The 17,176-nt window shown below is 37.8% G+C and overlaps 1 protein-coding gene across 1 annotated transcript in view; it reads left to right on the top strand.

Annotated features, from left to right (window-relative positions):
* Positions 1-17,176, top strand: part of L3mbtl4 (L3MBTL histone methyl-lysine binding protein 4) — a 323,948-nt gene that overhangs the window by 117,391 nt on the left and 189,381 nt on the right. The gene's annotated exons all lie outside the window — the stretch shown is intronic.

Below are 17,176 nucleotides of genomic sequence, written 5' to 3'. Positions count from 1 at the left end.
ACCACCGTCTTCTTTCTAGACCATTCCCTTTGAATACCCTTGACTCCATCAGCTTTCAGCTCCCCCAGGGTTCTAACCCATTGATCCCACAGCGTTTCACTATGTTTCCCTCACCTTCTTGTTTTATTTTATTCTCTTTATACAGCATGAATTCCATGTGGTAAAATCAGATGACTGCATATACCTCAGCTTCCTTCCCCTTGCATTCATCTTGCTTTTGTTATTAGAACAAGAGCCCTGGTAGTATCTAGCTCTTTCCCACTTGATATCTACTTGCTGTAGTGAAATGTGGACAGAGCACGGTTTGGATGGGTCCCCTGTATAACCAGAGTTGCAGGTGTCACCCATGTTTGCTGCTTCTGGCGGGTGTGGGGGGGTGTCATATGTTTCCCTAATCCCTGGCTTCCCCATGTCCCCATCCTTGCTCTCAGCTGATGATACCTATTACCTGCTTTCCTACCTAGAAAGCTGCAACAATCCACAGAACTCCCACATGCTCAGAACCCACCTGCCTGCTCCTGACCCACAGGACCTACCCATCTTGTGCTTTTACAGAGGAACCCTCCACGTTCCTATCCTTTGTGTCCACGCCCATCCTCTCCTGCCAATTCAACCCTGTCTCACAACTTACCCCTCTTTCCTCTATCATCTGATTTCTCTTTCCAGGGTAATTTCCATCAACCAACAAATATGGTGTTATTTCTGACATCTGTAAAACCATTTCCTCACTTCACCTTTCCATTCATTTTTCTGCTTCTATCTAAAAGAAATCTCTTTGAAAGACTTGTCACTACTTCTGCTAACACATTCTTCATGTGGCTTTCAGGGCACAACATGCTCTTAGTTTTTCTGCTCCTTCACTGAAAGCTCCTCTCAGACTCCATTTATTGATTTTTATTGATTTCACCTCATCTCCCCAACCACAGGGCTTGTCAATGATTCTCTTTTTCCTTCAGCTATATTCACTCCCTTTGTGATTGCATCAAATGGCAGGTCTTTAAATGTCACCTGTGGACTGCTGATGAACTGCAAACGCCTTGTCAGTCTCCCTACTTGACATGCCTATTTGATGTCTAATGGAAATCTCAAAGCTGAGTTGTCCAAACTTGAGCGCCTCATCTTGTCTCTAAATTGTTTTCTCTGTGTCAGGCATTGGCCATTCCATTCTACCCATTGCTCAAGGCAAAGGTGTGGTGTCATCTCTGACGCTTCTCTTTCCGTAACAATGAATACTCACATTCTTCAGCAGCCTGTGGACATAGACCTTGGAATGTGTTCAGAAGCAGGCTACTTGCTCCCCATTTCCCTTCATTCCACTTTGGTCCTGGCCACCATCGTCTGTCATTATAGGACTCCCTTGTTGGTTTTCCAGCTTCCAACCACCACTCATGGCTCTCAGGAGTCTTATGCAGCAGCCAGATTGATTCTTGTAAAGAACAAATGCTACTTTTCTGCACAAAACCCTCTAGTGCCTCTCTGTTTCTCCCAAGAGTAAAATTGAAGTCCATAGACACAGCCTACCAGTGTCATCTCTCAGACTGTAGCTCTTACTACTCTCTCTAGTGCTTGCTCTGTGCCTCAGGATCTTTGCACTGGCTGTTTGTGTTCTCTTTGCCTATGGTATTCTTCCCCAGAGATCCATATGTCTAATTCTGTTACCACCTTTAAGGCTACTGTTCCCACTTTATTTTAAACTTCAACAACATTCTATTCCTACACTCCTACTCTCCCTAATTCTGCTCTACTGTTTTTCCAAACTTTCCCTCTCTGGTGTTGGGGATTGAACTCAGGGCCTCACACATTTTAGACAAGTGTTTTACCACTGAGCTATACCCCAGTACTAATTTTTCCAGCTTTTTGTTACGTTTTATTATGCTAAAAAATCCACTTATTTGATAATATCTAATTATCCTTATTGGAATTTAAGCTTCAAAAAATCTTCCCCCTGTTTTGTTCATTTATATTTTCCTAGTGTCTAAAATAGCCCCAAACATAAATATATAACTAATATTGGTTGAATAAATAAGTGAATGATTGTTTAGAAGTCTACCAATAAATTCTAAATGTCTCATCACAGCTAGCAACCATGGCACAACACTTTTATTTTCAACCTGTTTAAGCATTTATAAACCAGATGTAGTTGAGTCTTGCTTTTCATTCAGTCTTGCAATCCCTGTGTCCTTAATTTTAGCAGTCCACCTTGAATGTGCTATGTGGACCTCTCTCTTCCCACCATCCCCTCTCTCTCATTCTTCATATTTGGAATTGATTTGGGTTCTTAAATATGTGAGTTGATGTTCATTGTGAATTTTGAAATTGCTGGCTTTTACTACTTCAAACATTGATTCTGCTCATTTTCTGTCTCTTTTGCTTATGAGATAATGGTTACACATTTATAATTGTTCTAAAATATGGTTTTACAGATTTTTAATTAGTTTCTAAGACATTTTTGAGTTCTAATACTCCTCATCCTTCCCTGCTTTCTCCCCTGCTCTCCCCTCCTCAGCCTCTGGTAACCACCTTTTTACTCTCAATTTCTGTGAATCCTATGAGACCGTGATTTTTACATTCTACATATGAGTGAGATCATGTGGTACTTACTTGTCCATCTATGACTACCTTAATTCTTTTAACATGATGATCTTCTATGTTGTCCTGAATGACAGGGTTTAATTTTTATGGCTAAATGGTATTCCACTACGCGTATGTCCTGAGCTCTCTTTAAAACAGGTCTTGTGAAACCTGTTCTATTTTTTATCCAGTTTTTGTGCTTTCATTCAGATAATTTTTTTCCTTTGTCCTTCCTGTTCTTTACGTCACCAGGTCTTTCTTCTGCTGTTTCCAGTCTGCTGTTAAGAATCCCTTCAATTAATTGTCATTGTCAGATGTGGAATTTCTAATTCTGGAATATCCATTCGTTTCTTTTATAAGTAGTCCATTTTTCTGTTAAATTTCTCTGTCTTTTCATACAATTTATCCACACACACACCCCATTTTTAAGCACGTGTAGAATAATGAGCAGCCTTTCCTGCTAACTCCCACATCCGAGTCATTTGTTTTGCCTCTATCAGCCATGCTTTCTCTTGGTTACAGATCTCATTATCTCCTTTCTTTGCACGTCTCATATTTTTTCGTGTGTGCTGGATATTGTGTATGAAAGAACCATAGAGACTGAAGTGGATACTGTTTCCTCCCAGAAAGGATCATGACTTTCCTTATGTTAGGCAGCTTGTTCTCAGGACTATAATGAGTCCATCTCTTAACCCCCAGATCCCGTGTTTGGGAAGGTATATTTAGTTAAGGATCCTGAGATGAGATTATCCTGGATTACACACCTGCACTCTAAATCCAGTGATAAGAAAAGACATGACACCGGGAGAAGGCCACAGGGAGAATGGAGGCAGAGACTGAGTGACGTGGCTCCAAGCCAAGGAATACCTCCTGCCACAGGATGCTGGAAAAGACAAGAAACTATTTTTTTTCTAGAATTTTTCAAGAGCATACAGTCTTGCCATACTCTTGCTTTCAAACATTTGGACCCTGAAACTGTGAAAGAATACATTTCTCTTATTTAACCCTCAGGTTTGCAGTAATTTGTTAGGACAGACCTGAGAACTAATGCAGTTTGATCCAGTTAAGAACCGGGCTGATCTGGGGCAGGTACAGGTTTAGTTTATGTACTTCTTTGGTTTCAGATGCCTGAGAGATAACATTTCTGTTGTGCATCCCAGGCCCTCCAGCTGGTGTTCCCAGGACCAGGAGAGGGCCGAGGTTTCTCGGGGTACCTGACCTTCCCCTGGGCTTCTGCACCCCTGCCCTCCTCCATCTTGTCCACAGCAACTCAGCGTCTGGGCTTCCTCCACAACCAGAGTGTCATGGCTCACCAGCCACAGAGCTGTCTGTGACAACTCAGCAGGAGCTGATTCCCGGCTCCTCAGGCACAAATGTAGCAAGTGCCCCTGAGGCGGAGGTCGCAGCCCATCTCTCTGCTCACATGGGAAAGCACTCTCCTTCCCCACGAGTCAGATCATTCAGACTTCTTGACATTCATAATTGTTATAAAATATGGTTTTACAGTTTTTTGATTAGTTTCAAAGACATTTTGGAGTTCTAATACTTGTAATTGGTCGATTTAACATCCTATCCAGAAGCAGAAGTCCCTAAAATATGAATTGCAGAGTTAAATTATTAACGGGCAATTAGACTTTCTTTAAAAGATGAATTTATTTTTTAATCAACACATACAAATTATACTTATTAATGGGGTACTGTGTCATGTTTTAATACATGTGTAATGTTTAACTAAGGCTAAACATCTAACTCCTCAAAAATTATTTCTTTATTGTGAAAACTTTCAGAGTCCTTTCTTCTGGATTTATATAATATATAGTACATTGTTATCTATAGTCACTCTGCTGCGCAACACCACACCAGAACTTCTTGACCCCTGCCTAATGCTGACTTGATCAACCTCTCCCCATCCTTCTCCCTCTGTACCCTCCCCATCCCCTGGTAAACACCATTCTACTCTCAACTTCTGTGAGATCAACATTTTTACATTCCATGTGAGTGAGATAATGTGGTACCTATCATTCGATGACTAGCTTTTTTCATTTAACATGATGGATCCCCAGTTCCACTATGTTGTCCTGAATTACAGGGTTTCATTTTTATGGCTAAATGGTATTCCACTATGCATATGTTCTGCACTCTCTTAATCCATTCATCACTCGATGGATACTTGTTGCCAACTCTTGGCTATTGTGAATAGCGTAGCAATGAACATGGGGCTGCAGATGTCTCTTTCACATGCTGATCCTATGCCCTTTGGATATATATACTAGTAGTGGGACTGCTGGGTTATATGTAGTTCTGGTTTTGATTTTTCTGAGTGACCCCATACAGTTTTCCATAGTGGCTGTGATAATTTACATTCCCATCAGTTGTGTGCAGAGATTCCCTTTTTCCCACATCCTTGCTGGCACTTGTTATCTTTATTCTTTTTGATAATAGCAATTCTCACCTGGGTGATTTGATATCTCATTGTGCTATTGGTTTTCTTTCCCTGATTATTGGTGATATTCAGTATTTTTACATATAGCTACTGAACATTTCTATCTTGTCTTTTGAATTAAACTTTTAATTGTATTATACCAGGCCTATAACTTTATGTATATAAACAATATTAAAATATATTTATAATAACTATCCATATAATTGGAAACAAAAACAGCTACTTATCAATACCAGTGGAGATTGATGGGGGCTTGCGTATGATCTTTGCAATGGACAGTAATTTCTGACTTCACACTTTAGGAGCAGGAATTCCAAGGCAGAAAAGTGGAAGAAAGGCAGAGAATGAATTGATAGATGTGAAATATTTAGGAACATATGTGCCAAAGTGAATAGGCCTGTGTCTGATAATTTTAATTTACTTTATGTTTAGTGAATAGGCCTGTGTCTGATAATTTTAATTCCCTTTATGTTTAGTTCTCATGGATGCAACATTTTTGAGAGCAGAAGCCAGGATGTAAATGGGTTTCTTGGTTTGCTTCTTCTCTTCTGTACCAAGAGCTCTATGGGAAGAAAGTATAATTTAATTGAAAATAATTTAGATTTCTGACATTGAGTTATGAAAAAATGTAAGCAAACATAAACCAACATTTTAATTACAAACATTCATTCTCTTCCCTTGCTTAAAATTATTTACTAGATTGAACATTATTTTCTCTAGAAATTTAATCCATTTCCAAACACTTTGTTCTGGTTGAGGTAATTACTCAACTGTACATGAAGAAAAATGGAAGGCCCTTGCAGTCAAATGGATAAATTACCTGTTTCAGAGGGTATAGTACATGTAAACATGAGCAATTTGTGCAGAATTTTAAATCTATAACTCAGTTCTAAGCTCAATCCCCTTGTTACTTAGGATCAACATGTATTTATTTTAATGACCCTAGTGTACTTCACAGGACATCAATATAATCACTATGTAAATGGAACATAGACATAGATTTTATTGTTGAAATAGAGCCAAGGTCTCCATCTATTATTTGACTTTTTTAGATGAAAAGCATTGAATTTGAATAATGTTGTAGTGATGTACAAATTTGTTTTAGTAAAAGAGGCTAAACAAAACATTAAAAAATGACACCTCAAATATATTTGCTCAAACCAAGCGGCTTGATCTCAGAAGCATCTACCCTGAGTATGAATAGAAGATAATATCAGTTTACTAAACAGACCTTGTTTACACTGAGAGAAGAGAAGAGAAGGCAACAAACTGTTGAGGTCAAGTTCATAGACATCATCCTGCCTCTGAAAACCTGTCCCCATCTTATCGAAGGTCTTGGCGTCACACATGACAGCTCCATCTTTAAGATTTCAGACTCTGAAATCACATTTCTGAGCACAGCCTCCTGTTTAGCTCTTTCAGCTGCCTCCCTTGCTCCACAGCCTCATATAGACCCCAGATTCCCCTGTTTACCTCTGCCCAGCCCCCAACTCTGTTGGCCACCCCAGCCTGTTCCTGTATAGAGCAAATTGAAAGTGCATAACTAGCACACTGCTCTTTCCACTCCCTCAGTGCCACATCTCTGTGTGGCCTTCTGGACCTTTATTCACCAACTAAAAGAAGAGTGCCTTGGCTGATTTGTAATTTGCCCTGCTGTTGAGAGCTAGCTGTGCCATTAAGGTAGGCCAAACATGTTTGTGTCTTTCCACAATGTCAGAATTTAATGAATAACAATAAATTCACAGGCTGCACCTGTGAATTTATTGTTATTTCATCAGTGGCAATTCACCTATATGTGTAAGCAATTGCAAGTTCTTTTATTCCAATCTTAATTTCAAAAATCTCTAACACTAAATCAAGCATCACACTCTGAACAAATATGTATGTCACAGAAAGGCTAAGAAAGGGTCAAGGAAGCCACAGGGGTTCAGGAGGCTGAACTAAGTGCAAAGACAGAGAACAGATAAGAATGCAGTAGCTATAGATGGTTAGATAAGATTATGAACCAGCCAGAAGAATTGTTCAGGGTGCAGACCTGTCTAAGCACAGGAACTTATTCTAAGCCAAGGTCCATATGGAGGCAGTTTCACAGTGTGTGAACTTATAGTGTCAGCTTGAGATGTCAGCTTGGGGTGGGACTTGTGTGATCATCGTGGGCAGGAGAAACAACACTCTGTTGAAGCCTAAGGACAGAGATTTGGAGGTTCCTTGCTGTGGCAATATTCTTGGGCAAGGATCATGGCAAGAAGTGACCAGGCAGAGGGGTCAGGATGCTACCAGGTCCAGTTTTGGAGTGCCCCTTCTTTCATGGACCTTGAGTGAGGGGATTGCTTCATTCCATGTCAGTGTGTTTGACAAACTCATGGGCCTGGTTTTTCCAGTATGTGTTTGATGCTCCCAGGCATCCATGTACTTCCAGTTAATTTAATAAGTTCACAGTTGATCATTCTTAGGAGCCTGATGAATTTATTTAACAGTTTGTGCCTTATGGTTGTGCCAGGCAGGTGGTGGTTGTTTACTTGTACAAAGTACAGAGTCATTCCACCTCAGCACGCAAACTCAAAGTAGAGTAACTTATGGCAAATGAGTGCTTTATAAAATGGAGTCACTCAGGTTTAGGCCCAGCCTGAAAACTGCTGTTCTTTATATGATAGAGTTACTCAGAGCAGGGCACAGTCTGCTGTCCATACCTCCCTACTTGCCTTTCTGTTCTGGGACTACCCTTTACCTCAACACAGGACACCTTATCTCCTATTTGCCTGAGAAACTGGGAGCCACCTTGTCTTATGCCTCATTTTCTTGTGCCTATAGCTTTACTAGACTCGATTTGTCTTTCGTGCCTCAGACAAAGCTGACACTTCTTTCTGAAACTCTTTTTCTTGTTTGTCCCATTCCTGCCCCATCTCTTCAACCCCATCTTCACTCCCTCCAGGCAGGATCTTAGTTAACATGTGGTGGTTTCTGCTGTCCTACATACGTCTTTCCTAAGGAAACTCCCACTATTTTTATCATCAAGGTTGTTAAGAGTGTTTTTCATTTGTGGCCATTCTTACCACCTATTCACTTTTCTGACTGAGTCAGTAAAACTTTCATGTCACTTTGCTGTTGTGGGCAGTGTGATTTCTCCTGTCTCTTTCGTATGGAGTCAGCATAGCTGACGTTACCTTCATTTTAAAATAGCTCCCCCAAACTGCTGCTCTACTATTCTCTCTTGATTTTCCATCTTTTTTTTTTTTAAAGTTTATTATTGCTTCTTACTCCTGTGCCACTTTTTAATAGAATTCCTCAGGATTTTTTTGCAGACTTATATATCAGTCAGGGTTCTGCATGAAATAGAGGGCATACAGAGTTTAATAACGGGCTGTTGACAACATTTTGGGCAGAATGGGAAGAAGCCAGTGAAGAGTGGGGATGGGAAAAGGAGGAGCAAACTGAACTGCTAGGGAAAGAGGCAGGAGCTGTGGCCACTGGTGAGAACGAAGCTGCTGCCAACTTGCGGTCCTGCAGAGGAGGGGCCTGGGATCAATTCCCAATCCCTCTCTTCTCTCGCCCTCCTAAGTCCTGTTGATACTTCTCGTTGGCTAGAACCCAACTGGAAACCAGAGATTAAAGACCTTTGATTTCATCTGAAAAAGTGTTTCCTTGGCACAGTTGGAGTCTAGGATCTCGTGTCTCGTGCTGTGTGCTTCTCTGTCCAGGCCTCACTCCTTCCCTCTGCAGGCGTGCCCTTGCCACACCTGCACCTGTGCCTCTCTATCTCAGGTGAGATCCAGGAATGAATTTTCATTTATCTACTGGACATTTTCATTTAAGTTTCTTGTGGGAACTTCAATTTAATATGATCAAATGGAATTCATTATATATACCCTTGAACAACAAAATAAACCAGACCAAATAAATTCAAAACCCTATTTCTTTCCCTGTATTTCTCATTTAGAAACAGATGAACTAGTTTACCTATATTGAAAACTTTGTTTTTAGTGTTATCAGTGTCTCACACACAGAGCACAAAATGTAATTACACAAATTTCATGATGAGGCATTGTCCTGAGGATCCCCCCTCCCCACACGCTCACACATTTTCCCTTCTGCAGAGGGAGTTGCTTGTACTCAGTTTAGCTCATTTTTATCATGTTTATCCCTAGGACTCTAAACGTGGGCTCATTCTGCAGTGTCTGGGGTTTCTGTGGGGTTCTTGTGGTGTGAGATGTGGGTGAAGCTCTTTTTTTCTCCTTGCCTCTTCCCACGTGCACTCGTCTTTCTCTTCATCCATTCCCTCAATCAGCTTGGTCATAATTCTAGTTAGACCCAAAATCCTATTTATCCGCTGTGTATTAGTCATTATAACCAAGAGGAGCTTGTGTCTACTTTTGTATTCTAGAAGAATAAATGGTTTAAAAGGATTTCAGACACTTTCATGCATTTTAGAATATCATATTTCTTGAAAAAATGTTGGTAGTTCAAAAGATAGATCCATAGAATAAATGAATAGGGAGGTCTGGATCAAAATTCAATGGAACCTTTGATGTATTTGTTTGGTAATGTTTGCCTAATTTGAATGGCCATACTTGAATTCCTACACGTGCTAATTTCTTCATTTGTTGAACAAATAGAAAGTTAAAATGCTTCAACAAGTGTGCTCCAGATTCTGCCTGATCCTGGAGACAAAGACTAGAAGTTAGAGTTTCTGTTCTCAAATAATAGTCAAAATACTTGGAATATGTAATTCAGGGCAAAAGACATTCTTAAAGGGTCAGAAACTCATGGAAATCATCAATTTAGAACTTGTTGATGGTAAAATTGGTAAATTAATTAGGTAAGCTATTTGTAAAGGAAAAATAGGTCACCTACTTATGACTTCAAGCATTTTAGAAAGAGTGCTCATGATACATTCTGTTCCTAAGCATATTTGTATGTATCTTTCTATTTTGCTGATATTACCCATAGACATATTATGTAATTATATAAATCATTATCCATGTGCTATATCATATTTTCCATTGTATCTTAGTGCTTTATATATAAATGTATAATTAATTCTTGTCAGGGGAAATTTTTGCAAATTTCAATTAAGCATAGTATAGTTTTTCACATGATAATGGGAATTGTGCCTTTGGTGTACTGGGAATTGAATGTGTATTTACAGCAATCTTGGGCGTAGACTCCCTAGAGTCATCATCACTCCTAGCTTTCCTGGAGGGTCCTAAATTCGTCTAATTGTTGAAACAAATCCAATTGCTGGGATTGTCTAATTATTAGCAATGCTCCCTTTCACTTTCAGAAACATCTATTTGGACAATAAATTATGTGTTCCCTCTAGATATGACCTCCGTTTTTCCTTTTCACAGTCCTCATGTCTCACCATTCTTCGTAGAAGTCCTATCTTCTTCTGTCATAAACAGCTCAGATCCTTTTTGAGTTGGTGGAATATAAACACATAGATAGATCCAGAGAGGAAATTCAGAATCTCAGGACAAGTTGAGAGTGCATTGAAATAATTTCCACCACAAGAGCTGTGGCCTGAGCAGAAGGAGCAGCAGTAGCATAGTGAATGATGGTGGAGGAAGCGGCCCCTAATGAACAGGGCAGGTGCAGTGTTGGTGTTAGTGTTCACTTTGCTGCTCCAGTGCTTCAGACTATTTTATAAACTCTGTGGCAGAGCTTATGAAAATATTTATGTTAGTTATAATCATAAACTGGTTTTAAGATTATTTGTCCTCACACTGCTTATGAGGGAGGTTTTTCTTCCTGAGAAGTTAACAACAGACGTGTTGCCATGGATCACCAAATGTGGCTGTTCTGCTTAACTCTGATGAAATACTTAAAGATTTCTTAACAAGAACTAAAACCCTGGGGATTCTATTAGAAACTTGGCATTTTCATTTCTTACGGGAATCTCCTGGGGAAAACACATTCTTTGGGGAAAACTAATTGTATTTGTTATAACTGTAACCATAGAAATGGAAAAATGGAAATTTGTGTAGACTCACTTGTCACAAATGGAGACATCTGGAATTGCATGTCTTGTGCAGCAGGCCTCCAACCTGTTTTTCTTGGTTTGTTGTCTTTCAAAGATGGGGGGAAAAGGGGGCTATGACTTTAAAAAAAAAGTTGTCATTCTTGATTGCTTTAAATAGAACTGTGGGTTTGATAGCCAGTGCCATGGATTAACCTCTCGGTTGCCATGATGATACTTGAAAATGTTGATGGTTTGGAGGAGATGGTTGATACTTTCCTTAACTAAATTTTGAAAACCACTGCACTAAGAAATATGAAGAATTTGGGAAATGGCCTTGAAACCTAAAAATAAGTTTAGAATAACTATAGTGAAAACTATTCATTTTCTAATTTAGTGCTTAAATTTTTTTTTCCTGTAATACTTAGGGGAATGGACTAGAAGGAGGATGGAAGTAATCAATTTGTGAAAGGGTGAATAGGTTTGGGAAGAGGTTAGCAGGGAGGGGAGAGGGAATTGAAATAATTTAAATGATTTACGGAGAGAGTGGAAGCAGTGGTGAGGGAGGAACACAGGGACGGGTGGCTTTGCAGTAGGCCTGGGGCAGAGTGAGGGTGTTGAAGTCTTGAGGACTTGGAAATGGTGGGCATATATTTAAATCCTTGCATTTCTCAGTAGCCTCATGAAAAAATAGGCAAGAATAAAAATTTTTAAGAGTAGATACATACTTTTCCTTCACAATCCTTTGCCCTATGCCTTGCCTGGATAGACACATGAGCAGCAAAGCTCAGTGTGCAGGTTATGTTAAATGTCCAAAAGGGCAAGTAGTTCTGGACTGCATCCCTGTATTATTTAGCATCATATTATTTGTATTATGAGAACACCTTTTTTTTTTGTTTTTAAAAATCTAACTTAACTGCTATAAGAGATTTCAACAATAGCTCCAAATATCCTTGCAATGCATGTATGTTCTCAGAAAACGATTAGCTTAAATCTGGTTTTGCCATTTGCTGTGTCCATGTGATCTTGCTAAGCCTCTTAACCTATCCTGTTCATCATATATTAAAATAACTTACTCTGGACATTAAATGAGAAGATTTACATATTATATATTGTGTGAATTTTGTAGCTATATATGTTATATACACATTACAACTGTGTACACAAAATCAAAGCACCTCGCCTGCCATAGCTGCACTTTCACTCTTGAATTGTGTTGGTGTTCTATAAAGGCAGGGCACAAGCATTCTGGCCTTGATTCTACCGTGGTGCCTAGTGCCATCCCTCACAGAGCCCACAGCCCTGCATCACAGGAAAGAAGTTGAATCATTATCTTATTAGCACCAACAGCTATGGGTAATAGATCTCAAGATTACATGTTAAAACAAATTTTCTTCCTAGAATGAAAGTTAAGGCTCAATTTAGTTAACTGAAAATGTATTAAATTAAAGATGGAAGAGTTCAGATACAATAGAGGTTGTATCTAAATACATTAACACCATGTATGTGCTTATAATTTTTCACTATAGCATTTACAATAGATTTAAAGACTCTGACAATAAAACAAACATATTCAATAAGCCTGTTAAAGTGGAAATTAAAAATTAAAAACCATTTAACAGGCAAAACAAGTAATAATCACTTAGATTAACAAAATTGTGACAATTACATTTTGCCCCAGCATTCCTAAATTATTAACTGTTCTATCTTCCAAATGCCCAAACAAGAGGATATGGTTACTCTCTCGCATCTTATTCAGATGAGGGGTTTTGGGCCCTTACCATGTGTGAGCTGCAGTGCTGAGATCCGTGCAGGCATCAGGGGTGATTGAGGCCAAGGAGCAAACCTCAAGGAGACAAGGGCAACTCCCAGTGGTCATGACCAGGCAAAGCAGAAAGACAGTGCCAGATTGACAGCTTTGGATTGATACTAAGGAGTTAGTCCTTGTTTTTCACATGCCAATTTAATTAATTCTTGAATCTCCAAGTCATTTTTCCATTCATTGATAACTAACATATATGATGTTAATACCATCAGAAAGCATTACTGACTGTCTTTAAAGATGGGCACTTGAAATGGTGGTTGATTCAGTGATCTGAACTTTGTTTTCTAGTTTATCAAAACTGGAGCAAGAAAGATATGTATATTTACTTCATGCAATCCCAAATATGTGAAAAACCATAAATATATGAAATATGATGCTGGATTTGGTTTGGTTTTCAAAATGGTTCTTTCCTGTACAAAAGGACTCTTTATAAATAAATATCCTTCAAATGTCAACCTCCTCTATTAACTTGAGCATCTGGTTAGAATTTTTTAAATTGTATTTTTATTCCAGAAATATGAATTCCCCAAATAATGAAAGTCTCTTTCAGAAGGATGCATATGGGTGCAGATTGTTTTTTTCAAGTTAAGGCAGCCTTGCAGGTGAAAGGGGTGTCACACCAGTGGATTAGGAGGAGTATTATCATAAGTAATTATATATAGTCTTGAAAAGATAACTGAATATTTCTTAATGATTATAAGAATGTATGTTGATTAAGAATCCATAAAATACATTGCATCTGCTCTCAGGGAAACTTTGAGAAAGATATTATTATTGTACTTTTTTGGTTTTAGACCTAAAGTCAGGAGGTTTGTTTTTCTTCACGTGTGAATGTCTTGCTGTTCTAGCACCATTTGTTGAAAAGATTGTCCTTTCTCCATTCAATACCCTTGTCATATTATTTGAAAATAAATTAACTGTATATATGTTCTATGTATATGCAGTTAATTTATTGACACTGTTTATGTACACTGTTATGTTCTATAAATGTATTTGCCTATCCTAACCCAGTACAACACTGACTTAAACTGTGCCTGAAAAGTGATTCTAGAAACCAGGAGATACAAATCCTTCAGTGTTGCCACTTTTTTAAAAAATTGATTTGAATAGTCTAGGCCATTTTCATTTCTACATAATATTAGAATGAACTTGTCCAAAATGTCCTGTTGTTTTGAATGAACCTAAATTATAGAGCAATCTGGGAAGAAATATCTTCTTAATAATAATATTGAGTCCTCCATCCCCTGGGCATGATAATTCTCTCCATTTATGTGGATTATTTAAAATTTCTTTTAGAAATGTTTTGTAGTTTTCAGTTTTCAGCAGATAGTTATTGTATATTTTGTTGTTTTTCTGGATGTTTTGCTAAATTCTTCAGTTTTTAATGTTATTCTAAATAGATTGTTTAATCATGCTTTTTCTAATTGTTTGTTGCCCATATATAGAAATGCAATTGATTTTTTTATGTTGACTTTGGATCTTGAAATATTAATAAAGTATAGTAATTAAAACAATTTTAGGGCTGGGGTTGTTCTCAGTGGTAGCACACTTGCCTTCTATATGTGAGACACTGGGTTCTATCCTCACACTGGGTTCTATCCTCAGTGGTAGAACACTTGCCTTCTATGTGTGAGACACTGGGTTCTATCCTCAACACCACATAAAAATAAATAAATAAAGATATTATGAAAAAATTTTAAAAGATATCTTAGTTTACCTATTATTTTATAATTATTATTCTCATATTTCTTTCTCTTGCCTTATTGTACTGCATTACATTGTTGATTAAACATGGTAAAAACAGATAAATTTGCCTCATTGTTGATTTTTTGGGAAAAGCATTCAATAAAAATATCATTGAGTTCAGTATTAACTGTAAGTCTCTTATAGATGCCTTTGCTTTGTCAAACTGAGGGAACTCCACCTCTATTTATAGTTTGCTGAGAATGTTTGTCATTGTATATTAAACTTTGTCAAGTACTTTCTATCCAGGGATATGACTAGATTTTTTCCTTCCTTATTCTGTTATGTACTGGATCAGTTAATTACAATTAGAATGCTGAGTTAGCCTTGCATATTTCCCCACACTTTTGTCATTTCATTTATTTCTGTGGATTAGTTTCCATTTGAATCACCCATTTCAGCCTAAAGGGAATGCAAAACAAGATGATTGTTTTTCTGTTTTGGTTTATCTAAATTTTTCTTTTGATTATTTTAGAAAACTATTTTTGTAGCATTTAAATCCTAGACTGACAAATGTCATTTCATTGATTCTGCCTCCACTGTTCCTGATAAAGTTGGCTAAGTTTGCTTTCAAGATTCTTTCTTATCTTTCACTATAATTTACCTGGTTTGGATGTCATTTGTATTTATTATGCTTGGGTTTTCCCATTCTTTTTAAACTTATAAATTGGTGTTTTGGACCAAATTAGATTGTGACCATCATTCTTTCTGTGTTTGGCTAGTTTGATAATTATTCCCGCTATATCTTTTCCCTATACTTTACTTCTGGCTTCCAGAGTTGGTATTTCTGACAAGTGCCTGAGGCTTTATTCACTATTGAACTCTTGTATTTGTTATCTGTTCTTTGGGTCAGTGGTTTCTGAGTCTGTCTTCATAGTCACCCACCTATTTTGCTACTATTTCTAATCTGATGTTATACCTATCCAGCATCTTTTAATTTCAGACATTTTGCTTTTCAATTCTAGAATTTCCATTTGCTTCTCTTTTGTAGTTTCCATTTCTCTGCTGAGATTCTCTATTTGTTCACTAAGAACTTGTGTTTAAGTTCTTGAACGTATTTTAAAAGCAACTTTCAATCCTTGTCTACTAATTACAGCATCTGGGCCATCTCTGGCTCTGTTTCTGTTTACTACTTCCTTAAAAAATTGACTGTGGTTCATATTAACCTGCTTATTTATATGTCTAATGATTTTATTGTATGTTGGACATTATGAATGAAATAGTACACAGTGAGGACATTTATTTACCTTTTAAAGAGGGTAGAGTTGGTCCATCAGACAGTTAATTGCTAGTCATTCTTAATCTTATTGAGGCTTGATTTTACTCCTCTATAGGGTTTGATGATTTAGAGTAGCTCTTACTCTAGGACATGGTTCTTTCCCTCCAATTTGAGTCCTTTGGGGTATTTTGGTCACATTTTCAAGATATCACTGAGGTCTTTCCACTCTAGTCTCTCTTCTCCCAGCAGATTGTGATTCATACTGTCTTGATTTCACTGTCAGGTCTATATCAGCTATTCTCGTTGGCCACACAGAAGTGCCTTCTTATATGTGCAGTGCAGCCTTTAAACCAGGGTCTTGTGAACAACCTTCATATCTTTGAGGGCCCTTCTTGTAGTTCCTTATCCAGTTCTCTAGGCTTCTGCCACTTCACCAGCCCTGCATTTCACACTGTGGAGTTTCTGATTTGGAAGGATTGAAGTAATGCCCAGGAATCTGCATTGCTAATGCATGTCTAGATAATGCTGAGGCTTCTGACCTAGGTGCCACACTTTGCCAAGTACTTGCTTCAAAAGATGAATCTGCAGGAAAATATTAAGACCCAATACGTACAGTTTTGCTTTTTTTTTGGTCCTGTGTTCAGCATAATAGATTTATATTCCCATTGATTTATATAGTGATAGTATTTATTCAAAATATGATTTTATTTATTCAAAATATGATTTTCAAAACATTATGTGAGTTCTTTTGGCATTGAAAAGAATAGATTCTTAATTGGTAATTAAAACTAGAAAACATAAGAGAATAAGTAGTGTTCTATAATAATGAAGTCTTTTCATTCTTATTTATACACAAAAATGGACTTTTCCATCCAAATATGAAACCTGATGAACATAGTATTTGTTATATTAAAGAAGTGTTTGATTTTTATTTCATAACTTGGACTCTATTTTAATTATTCTTAGGCTTGTACACATGAGAGTTGTGTGTGTATGTTTGGCCCATATATACAAAGCAGTGATAAAGGAGCCTTGTTGGAGCCCTACCAAGCAGATTGCTGCCTGCATTTCCCTCCTCAGAAGATTTCCTGACACTTTGCATTTTGTCCTTTAGTAGTTATCTAGATAGCTGTTAAAATCCATCTATCCCAGTAATAGGTCTTATCTCCTCTCTTGCCTCCATTGTTTCACCAAGTCTCTCCTTATTTGTGAGGACTTAGGAAATTATTGCTTCCTTATAATTTAATCCACACCTTTCCTATCAGTATAAGTCTTGCACTGGTCTCCATTTGGTGACTATTATTGTTACAATGGTGACATGGCTTCCAGTGGCCGACAGGACAGGTGCTCAGGATAGGAAGTGTCACTTCAACAGCAGTATGTGATTTGTTTGTTAATTCTAATGTATCTCTGACAAAT

Source organism: Callospermophilus lateralis, chromosome 17 (assembly GCF_048772815.1).
Source record: "Callospermophilus lateralis isolate mCalLat2 chromosome 17, mCalLat2.hap1, whole genome shotgun sequence".
In the NCBI taxonomy this organism is placed as follows: Eukaryota; Metazoa; Chordata; class Mammalia; order Rodentia; family Sciuridae; genus Callospermophilus; species Callospermophilus lateralis.
The sequence above is the reverse complement of the archived record's forward strand: the minus strand, read 5'-3'. Positions and strand labels throughout refer to the sequence as shown.